We start from the raw sequence: 18597 nt of genomic DNA on the forward strand, positions 1-18597 counted from the left end.
TTCAAGAACCGGTAAATAGGTAATATTTTTATAACAAATGTCAATACCAGTTATTTAATCGAATAGGTTCTGTCGTAAGTCATAAGTCATACTAACTTAAGCCAAAAATATTGAGTGCTTAACCAAATTTTTTGGCTTAAACCAATTATGTATTAATATATTTATATTAAAAAAATTTAAACATGAATATTTATTTTGTTCCTGAAAATCATCTGTTATGTAACTATATACGTATATGTATCTGTTTATCTATTTTTGTCTAGTACAGTCGCCATCAGATATATCGGAGCGCTCATCAAGACGCTGACAAATATCCGAACACGCCTCTATTGTCCGATATATCTGATGGCTACTGTACACAGGCCTAACAGGGAACCTAGTCTTCAGTCAGTCTTCTAACTTCATGGTTTTATTCTGAGCAGACTGGGCGCTAGCTGACGAGGACGGTTGCCTGCAGGAGTCTCAGGAGCACACCTCACAGCCGGCACTGAAGGACTGCTGCGTGGGGCTCGAGCGCCTCCACTACGGAGCCCCTGCCAAGCACACCATACAAGACACCACACGCACTGACAGTGAACCTTATTCTGAAGATGAAATGTACACTCAAGTTGACTGTGAGGGAGTGACTGAACCAATGTGTGATCTTTGTGGCAAGAAGTTTACTCTAAAGTCTGATTTATTGAAGCATGTCACGACCCACATTCACACGTCTAGTGTGGAGCAAGAAGGCAGCCGGCCTGTTGTCGCTGATTATGGTGAGTTCTTGATAAAATTCAAAAATGGCTGCAGCAGGCCTCATATAGTCATACCTAGCGACCTGCCCCGGCTTCGGACGGGTTAACAAATTATACACAAACCTTCTTCTTGAATCACTCTATCTATTAAAAAAACCGCATCAAAATCCGTTAGTAATTTTTAAGATCTAAGCATACATAGGAACAGGCAGACAGCGGGAAGTGACTTTGTTTTATATTTTGTAGTCACAGTAAATTTACTGCCATCTATCGACACATGATTAAAACTGAAATGAAAATGTATAAAAGTATCGAAAAGATTATATTGATAAATGATTTTTAATTTTTTTATAACGCCATATGACTGACCCATGTTCTTTCACTGATATGTTGTTAAATATCCATCGGTGTCGCCAACGCCATCTACATCAGTAAAGGCCTAAGGTGTGGCGCCATCTATTCGAGCATAACTTTTTCTTGATTTCCGAGGCACGTTATTTCCTTAAACTTTACTTATACCTACGGAGTTAATTAACCGATGACTTAACAATGTGGTTTCAGTGTTTGAAGAAAAGCCGTTACAGGAGCGCGTCCTTAGTGAAGACTCTTCGCTCGCGCTCCGAGACTGCTGCGTGCGGCTCGAACACCTCCAACACCACGAGGCGCTCGCCGGCAACGACACAACACATACTGACACGGAATCTGATACTGAAAACATATATGCTAGAGACTGTATCATTAACAATCGTACAACAACTAGTGGCACAGACAATGATAATGAAAATATATATGCTAGAGACTGCAAGAGGATGTTTATATGCGATCTTTGTGGCAAAAAGTTCGCTCTGAAGGCGGGTTTAATGAAACATGTTGTAATGCATATACATGTACCTACTAACGCTGGATCGATTGAGCCAAATAATTCACAATACAAAGTAAGCATAAATATCTTGAATGAAAACTCAGATATAGATGAATATGTGTGTGACACTTGCAGAAAAACATTTCACCGCAAATATGACTTAATTCGTCATATACAAAACACGCACACGAAAACAAGTTCTAAAATAATAAAACCAGAGCCAACGGTCTATGAATGTAATAAAGAAGGTAAGAAAACATATTCCTGCGAGACATGTGGAATACAATTTACACAAAAAATGTATTTGATTACACATAAACGAATTCACACAGACAAAAGGCCTTATTCGTGTAAAATATGTGAAAAACGTTTTAAAACTTCTGGTTGTTTGAAAATTCATGAACGTTTTCATACTAGTGTAAAGCCATATTGGGGCGAACCGTGTAACAAGCAGTTTCAGGATGTGCGACTATTAAACAAACATAAAAAAGTTCATACAGGTGAAAAACCATACATGTGCGAAATATGTAAAAAACGGTTTTCGAACATACTGTTTTTAAATATACACAAAGTTACCCACACGGGTATTACTTGTCAGATTTGTAAGGAACATTTTAGGCAATGGGAAAAATTTCGAATTCATAAGCGAACTCACACAGGCGGGACGATATATACGTGCGCGGTGTGTAATATGAAGTTTGCAAGTCTCTGGAAATTCAATGCGCACAAACGAACACATACAAACGAGAGGCCATACGCATGTGGAATATGTGGAAAGCGGTATACGCGAGCTTCTCATTTAACGAGACATAATCGGTATCACACTGGTGAAGAACCATTTTCCTGCAAGATGTGTGATAAGAAATATTCGGAACAATATTCATTGAGCAAACACATACTAAGCCATACTGGAGCGAAGCCTTATTCTTGCTATGTCTGCAAAAAACGGTTCGCGGATAAGGGCTATTTGAACAAACACATACTAAGCCATACTGGAGCGAAGCCTTATTCTTGCGAAATCTGCAAAAAACGGTTCGCGCAAAAGGGTAGTTTGAACACACACATACTAAGCCATACTGGAGCGAAGCCTTACTCTTGCGAAATCTGCAAAAAACGGTTCACGCGAAAGTTCAATTTGAATACACACATACGAAGCCATACTGGAGCGAAGCCTTATTCTTGCTATGTCTGCAAAAAACGGTTCGCGGATAAGGGCTATTTGAACAAACACATACTAAGCCATACTGGAGCGAAGCCTTATTCCTGCGAATTCTGCAAAAAACGGTTCGCACACAAGGGCAGTTTAAAAACACACATACTAAGCCATACTGGAGCGGAGCCTTATTCTTGCGAAATCTGCAAAAAACGGTTCGCGCAAAAGGGTAATTTGAACACACACATACGAAGCCATACTGGAGCGAAGCGTTACTCTTGCGAAATCTGCAAAAAACGGTTCGCGCAAAAGGGTAATTTGAACACACACATACGAAGCCATACTGGAGCGAAGCCTTATTCCTGCGATTTCTGCAAAAAACGGTTTGCACACAAGGGCAGTTTAAAAACACACATACTAAGCCATACTGGAGCGGAGCCTTATTCTTGCGAAATCTGCAAAAAACGGTTCGTGCAAAAGGGCTTCTTAAATATACACATACTAAGCCATACAGGAGCGAAGCCTTATTCTTGCGAAATCTGCAAAAAACGGTTCGCGCATAAGGGCAGTTTGAACACACACATACTAAGCCATACTGGAGCGAAGCCTTATTCTTGCGAAATCTGCAACAAACGGTTCGCGCGAAAGTTCAATTTGAATACACACATACGAAGCCATACTGGAGCGAAGCCTTATTCCTGCGAATTCTGCAAAAAACGGTTCGCACACAAGGGCAGTTTAAAAACACACATACTAAGCCATACTGGAGCGAAGCCTTATTCATGCGGTATCTGCAAAAAACGGTTCTCGCATAAGGGCAGTTTGAACAGACACATACTAAGCCATACGGGAGCGTAGCGTTATTCTTCCTTAAGATCAGATATCCGATATTAAACTTTCGTGAGACATATTTTAAATTGTTTATACGACAACTGCACGCACTGCTGCTACTGTTGAGTGCACGAGTTGCAGCCGCCGCGAGCACTCGAGCCTGAGGAAGGACCCCCGACGGGCCCGAAACATGTCGCCAATAGCGACTAAAAATTCAAGTGAGTGAAACCGTTGTCGTATAAACAATTTAAGATCAGATATTTTAAGAATTTAAAAAATCATAATATGCGATGTACGTTAAATGAACTTTTAGCACTCGAAACGTTTAAGAGTAGGGTACATCGCCAATTACTAGCCACCCCCCCAATTACTGGCCACTTAATTTGATTTCTATTTATAGGTGAACAAAGTTCATTTTAGTATATAAGGTACGAAAATCCAATTATTAGCCAGTTTTCAATTACTGGCCACCTATTCCAAAAATGAATTCTATTTACAGATAAATAAAACTCATTTTCAGTATAAGGAAAATGGCCAGTAACTGAAATTTATCCACAACCCACTCGTTCAATAACTGGCCGCCTCTTACAAAAATGAGTTCTATTCACCTATACACAGAATTCATTTTAGTATAGGTGGCCAGTAATTGAAAACTGGCTAATAATTGGCGATGTACCCTACTTTTAAAATAAATAAATAGATAAAATAAAATAAAAAGCCCGTATTGATAGGGAGTATTACTGCAATGTTTTGCCGCCAGAGTGCAGCACGAGTGACTTAAGTATACCATAGAGTAACTTATACATACTGTACCTTAAACTGTTTTTGGCAAGTTTTCACATACAATCAATATCACTCTAATATGCAAGAATGATAAAGAGGTTAGATAACAATGGTTTGCGGTAGTCCCGCGATTGAGACTTATTGTGGGAGTGATGCAATCTACGCAGAGTTTTGCGTAACATTACCTATTCTCTACGATATTAAAGTATGTTGTATGGAATGTCATTAAGTATGTTTAACAAAGTTAGTTCGTAAAGACCCTTGGGCCCTGTTTGGCTGAGGGCCTTCTCCAGTTTCGCCAAGTTTTTCTATCCTTGGCCTTCTGTGGCCAGTCCAGCTGTAGCACAATAAATAATAGTACTACGTACAGAAGACTCACTCTTTAACAAAATGCGACTGTTACGATCAGGACAGGTATGACCGCTAGGTGGCGACAGCGCCACGCGCGGCTTATAGCTAGCCACCAAAATTGGTGTGGAACGGATGTACTGTTAGCTACCTGTAGCAAAGCGACGGAATCGCGGAGTGAGCCACGCCTGGCTGTAACCACTATTTCATCGGTCCACCTTTCTTTCGGCTTCCCGTGTTTCCGGGTCCCGGTGGGACCACGCCATAGCGTGGTTATTTACTTAATTATAACTTCAACTTTAACTTCAAATATACTGCATTCATGTAGGCCTAGCAAGTAGCAACAAGCACTTATGAATAGTAGCTACTTATTACATAATATAATTATATTATTATCAGAGAAGAGTGGCGACGTTTTGTGAAGCTTGCCACCAACACCTGAAGTGATGACCACGACCACTCTGTTAAGAGTGATACCGACGAAGAAGAAGAATTATATTATCTTAAGAAGGGATAGAGGAGGGTAAATTTTCAGATTCTGTCAAATTATCCCATTACACACAAACGCAGTTCACGCACACTATCTCAGTTTACTGGGACAGGTCAGTGACCCCTAATGTTGTTTTAAAGGTACTCTTTCGAGTTTCGAAAGTAATGTAAATATAGATATAATAAGTTCTGTAAATATAGTTGTAAGGTTATTTAATTTGTATTTCTGTAACAGGCTGAAAATGGAGACACTGCCTATAGAATAAGATCATTTATGTATACCCATTTCTTTACAAATAAATATTTCATTTCAGGAACTTTCTTTGAGGAATTGAAACTGTCAAAGCGTTCCTTGGAAGGAACGCTTAGACAGTTTCAATTCCTCAAAGGAGGCCAGTGGTAAATACCAAACTCGAAAGAGCACCTTATTGTTGTAGGTTATCTAAACCTAGTTCATCAATAAATGATGTGATTTGATAATAGGCTATATTGTATTTTTTCATAGACTTATTTATTTGCTTACTTTTCAACATAAAATTATCATTATTATTATAAGCCCAGTTTCGAAAACTTTCATTAGATTAATCGCCGCCTTAAGACGAAAGTGGACGACCCGCCGATAAACCGCCTTCTCATACAAACGTAGGTAGTCCCCATTTTCCTTCCTTGATATTAACTTTACTTACTTACGTTACGTATTACGGTGACGCAACGACTAAAAGCGAGTCCTCTCTCGGTCTTGCGACGGCTCTCGCCAGTTGCCATGCTAGGTTGAGGAGGTCTTGAGCTATACTACGTTGTTTCAGCTGATACCGCAGAATAATTAATAGTACCTACTACCGTACTGAAAGAAAACTTCCTACAAAAAATGAAGTTTGACAGCGGTTCAGGGTCGAATCATGCTGTCCCTTTCTAATATATGGCACTATCCCTTTCGGCTATTTAGGGTTGCCAAAAATCAAGTGATTATCTTATCTGTGGCCGTGCACGCAAAAGGAAGTCGAGTGGTGCCAACCCTAATAATTACTCGGAGCAATGCTGAGCCGAGCCGAGTTTGACCGACGTCGGTGGCCTATTTTATAAAGCTACAAGTTACAATTTACAAGCGGAAGTCTCGTTCTAACACATAGGGTTAGAAAGAGACTTCCGCTTGTAAATTGTAACTTGTAGCTTTATAAAATAGGCCACGGGAGTTTCGCACCCCTACTGATACCTAGGACGGGACGTCCAATCGGGTGTCTCCCATTTGGTTGTCCCAAGTACGCTCTCTTCCTCTCGCTTGTATGGCAACAAACGATATATTTGGCTACTTTAGCCTTCACTATCTATTAGATGCTGACTGTACATTTGCTTCATGAATTTGTAGTCTCCATTAAGCCCCCTCCAGACTGCGCGTGAATCGCGGGCGAAGCCGCGAACGCGAGTGTGGAGTCGATTTCGCTGTCTGCGAAAATCGACGCCACACTCACGTTCGCGGCTTCGCGCCTCGATTCGCGCACGAGTGTGGAGGAGGTTTTAGATATATATCGGAGCAGCCAAGGTCGCTCAAAAATATCTGAACATGCACTTTAACTTCATTATAATTGACATTGTTCAGATTCTGATATCTGAGAATCTAATAGTGACTGTTCAGCAAGAAGAAAAAAATCCTACCTGGTCGAGTCGTATCGTATTACCCGAAAAACAGTTCCCGAATATGCATATCTCCAAAGTCATTGAAGTATAATTAGTAACTTACTGATGGGCCCCATAACTTGCTATCAGTTTTGTATTTTTGTTTTACGCCATTGGACCTAGCGCCATCGCCATTTCATCTTTTGGCCCTCCTTGGCAGCCATTCCCTGGACGAATGGCAATGTTTGCCGAAGCCGTGAAAGTTAATCCGGGCTTTAGCCCCCTCCAGACTATGCGCGTAAATCGCGGGCGAAGCCGCGAACGCGAGTGTGGAATCGATTTCGCTGTCCGCGAAAATCGACGCCACACTCGCGTTCGCGGCTTCGCGCCGCGATTCGCGCACGAGTGTGGAGGAGGCTTTTGATCTGGGCTATAACCGCGAAAATCGAAGTTCGCAAATTGTGGGGATTTTTCTCTGTCACTCTAATTACGCCTTCATTGGAGTAAAAGAGAAAGATCCCCGCAATTTGCGAATTTCGGTTTTCGCGGTAGCCGCTCTGAATATTGTAGGTATAGCTGGTCAAGCAAATCTTGTCAGTAGAAAAAGGCGCGAAATTCAAATTTTCTATGAGACGCTATCCCTTCGCGTCTACTTTTGTCAAATTTACCGCCTCTTTTTACTGACAAGTTCTGCTTGACAAGGTATACTTACTAAATTTACAGTGGGAAATAACAAAAAATGTGAGACTGTGAAAAGGACAAACAATAATAGCGCTTTCGCTGCTACTCCTACTGAAAGATACATAAGACTATCCCGTTCGGTCATTTCCCCCACCCCTCATGCCAGATCCAGTTAAGATACTATAATAAATTCATGACCGAGAGTTACCGAGAAATAGCTGAGCGTCGTAAAGTGGAGTCTCGACAGTACAATTTTTCGCCAATCTGATGAAATTGTCCGATCAAATCAGCAGGTGCGGACTTAAAACCGGGCAAGTGCGAGTCGGACTCGCGCACGAAGGGTTCCGTAAGGGTTCCTCACCATAAAGCAAAATAAAAAACGGAAAAAAATGCAAAAAGAAAACGGTCACCCGTCCAAGTACTGACCACGCTCGACGTTGCTTAACTTTGGTCAAAAATCACGTTTGCTGTATGGGAGCCCCACTTAAATCTTTATTTTATTCTGTTTTTAGTATTTGTTGTTATAGCGGCAACAGAAATACAACATCTGTAAAAATTTCAACTGTCTAGCTATCACGGTTCGTGAGATACAGCCTGGTGACAGACAGACGGACAGACGGACGGACGGATAGCGAAGTCTTAGTAATAGGGTCCCGTTTTACCCTTTGGGTACGGAACCCTAAAAATGAAGTTAGTATCTATGGAATGTAAATTGGTGATTAAATTTATGTACGTGTGGACCGTGATATGAGATTGGCGTCAATTATTTCCTTATCAAATCGGTCGATTTGCCCATCTCCTCTGGACTACACTTTACGTGGTGCGGTGCGATAGTGTGTTACCACTTTAATCCTACCGAAGACGAGGCAGTTTGGCCTATGGTCTTAACCTGGCAAGAATGACGAATAAAAAAAACAATCATTGTCAAGAATGTCAACTTGACTTTTACATGCATACCGACTTCCACAATATGGTTTTGTGAAATTCGCTTTGATGTAAGTATTGTTTAATGAATGAGATGCCGTATTAAGTACGATTCCCACCGAACGGGCGCAGTCGAAGCGCATTTCACATTTGTACGGCCGCAAGCCGGTCCGCTACTCGCGGACGCGTCCAGACGGACTCAATCGCTTCTGCCTTACCCACATAATGTTTAGGCATATTGAAAATGCGCTCCGGCGCTGCCCGACTCTACCCAGTCGGTGGGAATCGTACATTACTCAAAATATTTGTTTTAAAATGAAATACTAAAGCCATTTTTTAGGTTATGCCTGTTTTGGCCTTAGCTATCATATCAATGGACTACTAGTTACCAGAGGTTGAAAAGAGGAGCTATTTACCATCTATTTATATTTACCTTATAATCTGACATGCCTTACGTCGTTATTATAAGTCAAATATAGTTGGTCAAATCAATTTGTCAGTAAATAGGAACCAATAAAACTACTCATCCTTTTCTTTTGGGTACTAGTTTAAGACAAAGATAGTATGAGTCTCTCTGTCTATATTTGAAATGAGACAGTCCTTTGACACACTATAGTGCGCTCTTGCCGACTTTTGACTACTACAACTACATATTTTTGTTCTTTTCATTTGCTAAATGATATGGAAAATTACATGCGGTATCATGTGAAGGGGTCGGGTATCACAAGTGAACATGAAACCAGGATGTGTTCCCACGAAATTTGCATGTCAACCAGACAGAGAGCAAGTTATTACAGGATGTCAATCCTCTTTGCAGTATGGTGACCAATTTAAAAGTACATCTTACACCTTTAAACAAGCAATTCCTATGTATTTCTATGTATATTTCGGGAATTTCCAAAATGGCTCTAACAATTTCGATGTAATTTGCTAACCCTCATGGTTTTCGGGAACAAAAAATTGATCTACTTAGGTCTTAGTTTTGACATTTGTATGTTTTTTATGATTGGACACTTAATACGACACAACCACTTCTTTAAAACTGTCCTGGGGGGGGGGATAGGACGCAAAAGGGGTAGAGGAAAACCCAGAGGCAGCTTTTTAGAACAAGTGAAAGAAACAGTAGGGGTTGTGTCCTATCAAAGAGTCAATGAGCTGGTGCAAGATAGGAAATGCTGGAAGATACTCCACCGACAAGAGAATAACTCTTAGCAAAGCTCGGTCTCCCAGATATTTCATAATATATTTATTTCTTGTTTCATCAAGGTCGTTGTTGGAAATACTGTGAGCTGTAGACCTCGCGAGCGTAACTTAAAATGGAATAAATGTATGGCTCCGCTATTTTGAAATAATTCCAAAAACTGAATCAACAAATAAATTCTATTTAATCATGGAGCCGGATTTTTATTTATAATTTTAGTTATTGTAGTTAGTTGTAGTTTTTAATTTTAATTTATAATTTTTTGCATATATGATTTACTTATTTCAGAAATTTATTGAATCATCCAACCTGCTCACAATATTTCACAAAAATCTGTTGTGAAATGCGACTTGTAGAGGAGAACATCTGGACATACGAAAGCATTTTTGCCCAAGCTGAAATGGAGACCGTAACTAACGGAATTAGTTTCATTTGTAACAAACTATGAAATAAAATCTTGCATTTCAATTTTAACCTTTGTTCGGAAATTTTACAAGTATACATATTTTTGGGCAGAAATGTAATACTTACTCGTCTAATTTAAATGCTTTTTAAATTGGCAGTGCACATTAAGGAGCAGACAGACTATATGCAGCATTCTGATTGTCAGATGGAGACACAGTGTGCGGAACAAATTAAAGAAGAGTCCTCATGCTCGGAGAGTGAGGAATGCAGCATGAGTAAGGCAGCTATGCCGGCTAGCCTGTGCACCGAACACAAACCCTTATGTTCGGACAGCACAAGCTATGGTGTAAGCGAGGCAGAAAAGCTCGCTGATGAGCTAAAGGAGGAGGCACTGTGTTCAGACGGCATGGAGTGTGGCATGACTGGCATGAGCGAGTCAACCATGCTGGCTGGTGTGGATACTGACCATGATGTAAAGGATGAGTTTGTGCTCGGATCAGAGCATGTGAAGGAAGAGCCTTCATTGTCAGAGAGCGTAGAGTATGGAATGAGTGAGGCGGCCATGCTGGCAGACCTATACGCTGACCACGTCGTAAAGGATGAGTTAGTGCTGGGGCCGGAGCATCCACATCGGCCAGATGTTTCTCTGGTAGCCCTCGGTAAGTTATCCTGAGTTGTATGTATTTGTGAGATAGTCAATACTAAAATTTTTCAAGAACCGGTAAATAGGTAATATTTTTATAACAAATGTCAATACCAGTTATTTAATCGAATAGGTTCTGTCGTAAGTTATAAGTCATACTAACTTAAGCCAAAAATATTGAGTGCTTAACCAAATTTTTTGGCTTAAACCAATTACGTAAATATATTAAAAAAATTTAAACATGAATATTTATTTTGTTCCTGAAAATCATCTGTTATGTAACTATATACGTATATGTATCTGTTTATCTATTTTTGTCTAGTACAGTCGCCATCAGATATATCGGAGCGCTCATCAAGACGCTGACAAATATCCGAACACGCCTCTATTGTCCGATATATCTGATGGCTACTGTACACAGGCCTAACAGGGAACCTAGTCTTCAGTCAGTCTTCTAACTTCATGGTTTTATTCTGAGCAGACTGGGCGCTAGCTGACGAGGACGGTTGCCTGCAGGAGTCTCAGGAGCACACCTCACAGCCGGCACTGAAGGACTGCTGCGTGGGGCTCGAGCGCCTCCACTACGGAGCCCCTGCCAAGCACACCATACAAGACACCACACGCACTGACAGTGAACCTTATTCTGAAGATGAAATGTACACTCAAGTTGACTGTGAGGGAGTGACTGAACCAATGTGTGATCTTTGTGGCAAGAAGTTTACTCTAAAGTCTGATTTATTGAAGCATGTCACGACCCACATTCACACGTCTAGTGTGGAGCAAGAAGGCAGCCGGCCTGTTGTCGCTGATTATGGTGAGTTCTTGATAAAATTCAAAAATGGCTGCAGCAGGCCTCATATAGTCATACCTAGCGACCTGCCCCGGCTTCGGACGGGTTAACAAATTATACACAAACCTTCTTCTTGAATCACTCTATCTATTAAAAAAACCGCATCAAAATCCGTTAGTAATTTTTAAGATCTAAGCATACATAGGAACAGGCAGACAGCGGGAAGTGACTTTGTTTTATATTTTGTAGTCACAGTAAATTTACTGCCATCTATCGACACATGATTAAAACTGAAATAAAAATGTATAAAAGTATCGAAAAGATTATATTGATAAATGATTTTTAATTTTTTTATAACGCCATATGACTGACCCATGTTCTTTCACTGATATGTTGTTAAATATCCATCGGTGTCGCCAACGCCATCTACATCAGTAAAGGCCTAAGGTGTGGCGCCATCTATTCGAGCATAACTTTTTCTTGATTTCCGAGGCACGTTATTTCCTTAAACTTTACTTATACCTACGGAGTTAATTAACCGATGACTTAACAATGTGGTTTCAGTGTTTGAAGAAAAGCCGTTACAGGAGCGCGTCCTTAGTGAAGACTCTTCGCTCGCGCTCCGAGACTGCTGCGTGCGGCTCGAACACCTCCAACACCACGAGGCGCTCGCCGGCAACGACACAACACATACTGACACGGAATCTGATACTGAAAACATATATGCTAGAGACTGTATCATTAACAATCGTACAACAACTAGTGCCACAGACAATGATAATGAAAATATATATGCTAGAGACTGTAAGAGGATGTTTATATGCGATCTTTGTGGCAAAAAGTTCGCTCTGAAGGCGGGTTTAATGAAACATGTTGTAATGCATATACATGTACCTACTAACGCTGGATCGATTGAGCCAAATAATTCACAATACAAAGTAAGCATAAATATCTTGAATGAAAACTCAGATATAGATGAATATGTGTGTGACACTTGCAGAAAAACATTTCACCGCAAATATGACTTAATTCGTCATATACAAAACACGCACACGCAAACAAGTTCTAAAATAATAAAACCAGAGCCAACGGTCTATGAATGTAATAAAGAAGGTAAGAAAACATATTCCTGCGAGACATGTGGAATACAATTTACACAAAAAATGTATTTGATTACACATAAACGAATTCACACAGACAAAAGGCCTTATTCGTGTAAAATATGTGAAAAACGTTTTAAAACTTCTGGTTGTTTGAAAATTCATGAACGTTTTCATACTAGTGTAAAGCCATATTGGGGCGAACCGTGTAACAAGCAGTTTCAGGATGTGCGACTATTAAACAAACATAAAAAAGTTCATACAGGTGAAAAACCATACATGTGCGAAATATGTAAAAAACAGTTTTCGAACATACTGTTTTTAAATATACACAAAGTTACCCACACGGGTATTACTTGTCAGATTTGTAAGGAACATTTTAGGCAATGGGAAAAATTTCGAATTCATAAGCGAACTCACACAGGCGGGACGATATATACGTGCGCGGTGTGTAATATGAAGTTTGCAAGTCTCTGGAAATTCAATGCGCACAAACGAACACATACAAACGAGAGGCCATACGCATGTGGAATATGTGGAAAGCGGTATACGCGAGCTTCTCATTTAACGAGACATAATCGGTATCACACTGGTGAAAAACCATTTTCCTGCAAGATGTGTGATAAGAAATATTCGGAACAATATTCATTGAGCAAACACATACTAAGCCATACTGGAGCGAAGCCTTATTCTTGCTATGTCTGCAAAAAACGGTTCGCGGATAAGGGCTATTTGAACAAACACATACTAAGCCATACTGGAGCGAAGCCTTATTCTTGCGAAATCTGCAAAAAACGGTTCGCGCAAAAGGGTAGTTTGAACACACACATACTAAGCCATACTGGAGCGAAGCCTTACTCTTGCGAAATCTGCAAAAAACGGTTCACGCGAAAGTTCAATTTGAATACACACATACGAAGCCATACTGGAGCGAAGCCTTATTCTTGCTATGTCTGCAAAAAACGGTTCGCGGATAAGGGCTATTTGAACAAACACATACTAAGCCATACTGGAGCGAAGCCTTATTCTTGCGAAATCTGCAAAAAACGGTTCGCACACAAGGGCAGTTTAAAAACACACATACTAAGCCATACTGGAGCGGAGCCTTATTCTTGCGAAATCTGCAAAAAACGGTTCGCGCAAAAGGGTAATTTGAACACACACATACGAAGCCATACTGGAGCGAAGCGTTACTCTTGCGAAATCTGCAAAAAACGGTTCGCGCAAAAGGGTAATTTGAACACACACATACGAAGCCATACTGGAGCGAAGCCTTATTCCTGCGATTTCTGCAAAAAACGGTTTGCACACAAGGGCAGTTTAAAAACACACATACTAAGCCATACTGGAGCGGAGCCTTATTCTTGCGAAATCTGCAAAAAACGGTTCGTGCAAAAGGGCTTCTTAAATATACACATACTAAGCCATACAGGAGCGAAGCCTTAATCTTGCGAAATCTGCAAAAAACGGTTCGCGCATAAGGGCAGTTTGAACACACACATACTAAGCCATACTGGAGCGAAGCCTTATTCTTGCGAAATCTGCAACAAACGGTTCGCGCGAAAGTTCAATTTGAATACACACATACGAAGCCATACTGGAGCGAAGCCTTATTCCTGCGAATTCTGCAAAAAACGGTTCGCACACAAGGGCAGTTTAAAAACACACATACTAAGCCATACTGGAGCGAAGCCTTATTCATGCGGTATCTGCAAAAAACGGTTCTCGCATAAGGGCAGTTTGAACAGACACATACTAAGCCATACGGGAGCGTAGCGTTATTCTTCCTTAAGATCAGATATTTTAAGAATTTAAAAAATCATAATATGCGATGTACGTTAAATGAACTTTTAGCACTCGAAACGTTTAAGAGTACTTTTAAAATAAATAAATAGATAAAATAAAATAAAAAGCCCGTATTGATAGGGAGTATTACTGCAATGTTTTGCCGCCAGAGTGCAGCACTAGTGACTTAAGTATACCATAGAGTAACTTATACATACTGTACCTTAAACTGTTTTTGGCAAGTTTTCACATACAATCAATATCACTCTAATATGCAAGAATGATAAAGAGGTTAGATAACAATGGTTTGCGGTAGTCCCGCGATTGAGACTTATTGTGGGAGTGATGCAATCTACGCAGAGTTTTGCGTAACATTACCTATTCTCTACGATATTAAAGTATGTTGTATGGAATGTCATTAAGTATGTTTAACAAAGTTAGTTCGTAAAGACCCTTGGGCCCTGTTTGGCTGAGGGCCTTCTCCAGTTTCGCCAAGTTTTTCTATCCTTGGCCTTCTGTGGCCAGTCCAGCTGTAGCACAATAAATAATAGTACTACGTACAGAAGACTCACTCTTTAACAAAATGCGACTGTTACGATCAGGACAGGTATGACCGCTAGGTGGCGACAGCGCCACGCGCGGCTTATAGCTAGCCACCAAAATTGGTGTGGAACGGATGTACTGTTAGCTACCTGTAGCAAAGCGACGGAATCGCGGAGTGAGCCACGCCTGGCTGTAACCACTATTTCATCGGTCCACCTTTCTTTCGGCTTCCCGTGTTTCCGGGTCCCGGTGGGACCACGCCATAGCGTGGTTATTTACTTAATTATAACTTCAACTTTAACTTCAAATATACTGCATTCATGTAGGCCTAGCAAGTAGCAACAAGCACTTATGAATAGTAGCTACTTATTACATAATATAATTATATTATTATCAGAGAAGAGTGGCGACGTTTTGTGAAGCTTGCCACCAAAACCTGAAGTGATGACCACGACCACTCTGTTAAAAGTGATACCGACGAAGAAGAAGAATTATATTATCTTAAGAAGGGATAGAGGAGGGTAAATTTTCAGATTCTGTCAAATTACACACACAAACGAAGTTCACGCACACTATCTCAGTTTACTGGGACAGGTCAGTGACCCCTAATGTTTTTTAAAGGTGCTCCTTCGGGTTTCGAAAGTAATGTAAATATAGATATAATAAGTTCTGTAAATATAGTTGTAAGGTTATTTAATTTGTATTTAAGTAACAGGCTGAAAATGGAGACACTGTCTATAGAATAAGATCATTTATGTATACCCATTTCTTTACAAATAAATATTTCATTTCATTTCAAGGAACGCTTTGACAGTTTCAATTCCTCAAAGGAGGCCAGTGGTAAATACCAAACTCGAAAGAGCACCTTATTGTTGTAGGTTATCTAAACCTAGTTCATAAATTTCTCAATAAATTATGTGATTAGATAATAGGCTAAATTGTATTTTTTCATAGACGTATTTATTTCATGAAGTTATATTGTTTAAACTGGAGCGATTTGTCTCTTTTTTTGCCACACTAATTTGAACCTTATCACCGAGACAGAAAGTTGTTCGTACCAGACTAGAGAAAACGGTCCACATGAGATAGAAAAACCCGAGCCCTGTGTTTCACTCGCACATGTTACCAATGTTAAAAAGATACCATTGTGGTAGAAATTATATCAATATACTACTGAAATTCATTATATTCTTATACTATTTTAGTGCTATATTCCGATTACAGTTCTGATATCTTTTAAGTAATTTGTTAATTATTATGATGTTAATATTATTAACTGATTAAGCCAAGCATGTGTACAACAAAAAAAAACAGTAAATTGAATATGGTAGAAATTGTAGTAACTTTGAATATTAATTGGTATCCCCAACTTGATGACGTATTTTTCGTGTATTTACAAAATACGTAAATGGCGCCGCTTAGCATTTATTCGTAAAATATTTAAAAAAATGGTTAAAACATGTTGTGTGTGGGGTTGTAGAAGTGAAAGCTACGCTGATTGTGGAATATCTTTTACAGGTTGGTCACAATTATTCAATTTTACGATAAAAATACAAGAAAACATTGTCAAACTCATTAGGGTGACCATGATGTCGGTACGATTTAGATCGGTCTTACAGAATTATTACGTACTTAATGTAAAAATAAGGTAACTATACTTATTTCGGCATGTTTAATTATTCGGTTCACGTAATGAGAGCTAATAATTGCCAAAAATTAAATCCAAAGTCCTTAGACATTACAGACTCATATTTATACATAATATTTAATTACAGAAACGTTAATTCTAACTATTTATATATATGTAATCGATTCTATATAGGTTGAACACATATTTCCGTCCGTATACAACGGCGGCAAATTTGAAAATTTTGTTGCAATAACAGATCTACGATGACGCTTACGCTTAAAGAATAGCTAAAGTATGCAAAAGGGAAGTCATCACGTATATTAACACACCATGAGTATGATATTGATAGTGATAGGTATTTTGTTAAATTATGCAGAGCATAAATAGTGTAAGATGCCGGTTTACACGGTTAAATGTAAGTTTTTATTTCGTTATGTGCTAATATTTTATCATTTTAGTCAATAATCAAGATAATTTCGTGTAAAAACATAAATTGTTACGCAACGCTAGGGCTTGACAAAATGACTAGTATCGATAACCAGTCGGCATAGTAATAATAACTACAAAGTTATTTGCGAAACAAGTGTTAAAAGTAGAAATTAAATTCGCAATGAGTGGTGTATAATTAAAACACGACCGATGGCAGTGTTTTTGATCGATACGATTTGCGAATTACCTAGTTACCTAGTGCAACTACAACGTTTTACCCGACCCTGGATATCTGTCTCGCTCTCTCTTATAGCTGTGTCTTTGATGGACGTACGGCGGACCACCTTCCTCACAATCGAACATGATCGCATTGATCGCGATCCAATACGCTCATCCCATCTGTAACAGATTTTATAACGACTAAATTAAGTAAGGTTGTGTGAAGCGTTTTACAGAAGGGAAAATGACTATCCATCTCTTTTCTGGGGCAATTATACTAGCATACGGAAAATACTGTATTATTCTCTCTGATTATGTGCGTTCATTCACATTCATGTGACTTATGGTCACCCTAATTAGAAAGAGATGCAGGGCTCAGGTTTAACCTCTCATGTGGACACACTTTTTGGCCAGTGTACACAATCCGGATTATTAATTCTAAATCCGTGATTTATTTGCTTACTTTTCAACATAAAATTATCATTATTTTTATAAGCCCAGTTTCGAAAACTTTCATTAGATTAATCGCCGCCTTAAGACGAAAGTGGACGATCCGCCCATAAACCGCCTTTTCATACAAACGTAGGTAGTCCCCATTTTCCTTCCTGGATATTAACTTTACTTACTTACGTTACGTACTACGGTGACGCGACGACCAAAAGCGAGTCCTGGCCTCCGACTCCAGATCACGCCAAGCGTGGCTCTCTCGGTCTTGCGACAGCTCTCGCCAGTCGCCATGCCAGAGGTTGAGCAGGTCTTGAGCTATACTACGTTGTTTCAGCTGATCCTTAGGACGGGACGTCCAATCGGGTGTCTCCCATTTGGTTGTCCCAAGTACGCTCTCTTCCTCTCACTTGTATGGCAACAAACGATATATTTGGCTACTTTAGCCTTCACTATCTATTAGATGCTGACTGTACATTTGCTTCATGAATTTGTAGTCTCCATTAGATATATATCGGAGCAGCCAAGGTCGCTCAAAAATATCTGAACATGCACTTTAACTTCATTATAATTGACATTGTTCAGATTCTGATATCTGAGAATCTAATAGTGACTGTTCAGCAAGAAGAAAAAAATCCTACCTGGTCGAGTCGTATCGTATTACCCGAAAAACAGTCCCCGAATATTCATATCTCCAAAGTCATTGAAGTATAATTAGTAACTTACTGATGGGCTCCATAACTTGCTATCATTTTTTAACCGACTTCCATTTCATAGAAGGAGGAGGTTCTGTATTCGGTTGTGGCTATTTTTTTTTTTCTATGTACGTTCACCGATTACTCCGACATCCGTTGTCCGATTTGAGTAATTCTTTTTTTGTTTGAAAGGAGCTACCTCCGAGTTGGTCCCATTTTAATTTGGTTCTGTTCTGATGATGGGATCCATGAGGAATTGAGGGAACTCCTCAATTTTTAAAGGCACATACACGG

The sequence above is a fragment of the Cydia fagiglandana genome, chromosome 25, assembly GCF_963556715.1.
Source record: "Cydia fagiglandana chromosome 25, ilCydFagi1.1, whole genome shotgun sequence".
NCBI lineage: Eukaryota > Metazoa > Arthropoda > Insecta > Lepidoptera > Tortricidae > Cydia > Cydia fagiglandana.